The sequence below is a fragment of the Microtus ochrogaster genome, linkage group LG7_11 (genome assembly GCF_000317375.1).
Source record: "Microtus ochrogaster isolate Prairie Vole_2 linkage group LG7_11, MicOch1.0, whole genome shotgun sequence".
NCBI classification, from domain to species: domain Eukaryota; kingdom Metazoa; phylum Chordata; class Mammalia; order Rodentia; family Cricetidae; genus Microtus; species Microtus ochrogaster.
The window spans coordinates 19,600,297-19,602,796 of NC_022032.1; positions in this window are offsets into that span (position 1 = coordinate 19,600,297).

Here is a 2,500-nt window from a genome sequence, read left to right on the forward strand (position 1 = left end):
AAAAATGTAAAATTTCACGTTTAATGAAAAAAAACAATCTATTAAGGAAGACATTTATGGAATAATATATATATATATCATATATATGAGATATATATTATATATAAATAGGGAAGTATTCTTGAATATGATACCAAAATTTCAAATAATGAAAGAAAAAGGCAAAAGGAACTTGTATCAGAATCAAAACTTTTATGTATCAAATGGCACTAGCAATAGGGTGAATATGATTGACAGAAAAGAGAAATATTTGCAAGTCATGTATCTGGCTGAGGATTAATACTTGGAATATTAATAGACGTTTCTCCAATGGTACACAGATGATGGTAAGGACATGCCATTCATTGAACACTGAGTATGAGGGACGTTCAGGCCCAAACAGCATGAAGGATGACTCCACACACTAGAATCAGTTTTAAAAAAATAACAACAGAAACGTAACTGTTGGTGAGGATAGAAAGAAAATGAAATCCTGTTAGTTGCTGGTGGCAGTATAATGTACTGTAGCGCCTATGGAAAAATGGAATGATGAATCCTCAAAACAGAATTACAACATGACCCAGCAACTCCACTTAAGGACACAAACTCAAAATCATTGAGAGCAGGGAGTAGAAGAGGACACAGCCATGTTCACAGCAGGGTTAGTAACATAAACAGAAGGCATTTCACTCATTCTCACACTCAGGAGATGACTACATACATACAATGTGTGTATACGTACAATAGGCAATACAGACAATGGAACTGTTGGCGGAGGTTTCTATCCTGCCTGGCGCCACAGCTGTTCAGTCCCAACTAAACACACAGAGGTCTACATTAATTATAAACTGGTTGGCCTATTAGCTCAGGCTTTCTTATTAGCTAACTCTTACATCGTACCTTAGCCCATTATTCTTGTCTGTGTTAGTCATGTGGTTTGGTACCTTTATCAGTGAGGCATTCTTATCTTGCTTCCTCTGAGTCTGGGTGACCACTGCAGACTGAGTCTTTCCTCTACCCAGAATTCTCCTGTTCTGGTTGCCCTGGGTCTACTTCCTGCCTGGTCACCCCACCTATACTTCCTGCCTGGCTACTGGCTAATCAGAGTTTTATTAAAGCAATACAAGCGACAAATCTTTACAGGGTAGAAGACCATTGTCTCACAGCATGGAATAGTATTCAGGCTTAGGAGGAAGTAAATTCTGACACGTAAGCACATAGTGGAGGCCTGAAGATGCCATGCCAGCCCTCAAACAGTCAGTATTGACAGGCCTATGTCGATGGAACACCTAGAACTAGAACAAAGTTCTTAGAACTGGAAAAGTGAAATGGTGCTTACTGACATCTAGTGGGAGGAAGAACACGTGCTAGGTTTACAGAAACTGCTTCAGAAGTGGGCATCTGTCTACTTAATGCTTAATGTTGAATAGTGCACTCTTTCTTAACACTTTTACAATTGTATCCATTTTTCTCACACCAAAATCCTTCATTCATTCATTCATTCATTCATTCATAAATTTAACAAATTTATTCATTTGTTTTAGCTCATAATATACATAAAATTGCTATTGAATTATGATACAACCACTAACAATAAGACAATAGGGCTTTTTTATGCATGCAAGCACTTCGTGGCTACAAAGTTTCACTCTGGAAAGTAAGAAGGTAAAGACATAAAATGTTTTTAAATGAGCAAGTCAAAAACTAAACTATATGCTAAAGATTCATTTGGGTGTTAAAATAATTTTCCAGCTCAAGGAAATGATTCCTATAAAATAAAGATAAGGGGTATTTATTTAAGGGCAGGGTGTGTGGTTCAAACGAAGCTGTATGGACATAGTAACATTCTGCTTTATTTGCTGTGTGTGATTTTCTAGGTCTTCATTGTGTTTGAATAATAAAAGATGACTTGTTTAAGCATCCATGGCTTTGTGCAACATGGTCTTATGTAGCCCAGGATGACTGTGGGCTTCTAAATTTCCTGTTGCTGTCTCCTGAGTGCTGGGATTATGGAAGTGTACCACCATGACTGGCTCTTATTCCTGATGGAGATTGAATCCCGAACTTTGCAAGAGCACTCTGACAACTGAACTGCGTCCCCAGCCCTCAAGTGTTGACTTCTTCTTAGGCATTTTGTTACCTTGATTCTCTTGTTGACCATGCACAATTCAGCTGTGTGGTTTGCTTAATGGCTGGTCTTTATTCTCAGGTATGCACAATTTACATTCCTAAAATTGTTGTTACTCATTTCCATGTCCGATGTGAGTTTCATAAAGATTGATTTTAGTGACCGCCAAAGGCTTTCCATTTACTGCTGGACCTCTGGGCTCTGCTCACTCCTCTAGATGATACCTGCCCTTTGTTTCCAAGTTTCGGAATTGGTATATGTCTAAAAAAGATTCTGCTGGTTTAGTTACATAGTATGTTTAAATGCAAGAAACAGGAGATTGCGTTCTATATTATATTTACAATGAGACAATCAGCCGTCCAATGGTAAGCCAGTTTTACACAAAACAAAGAA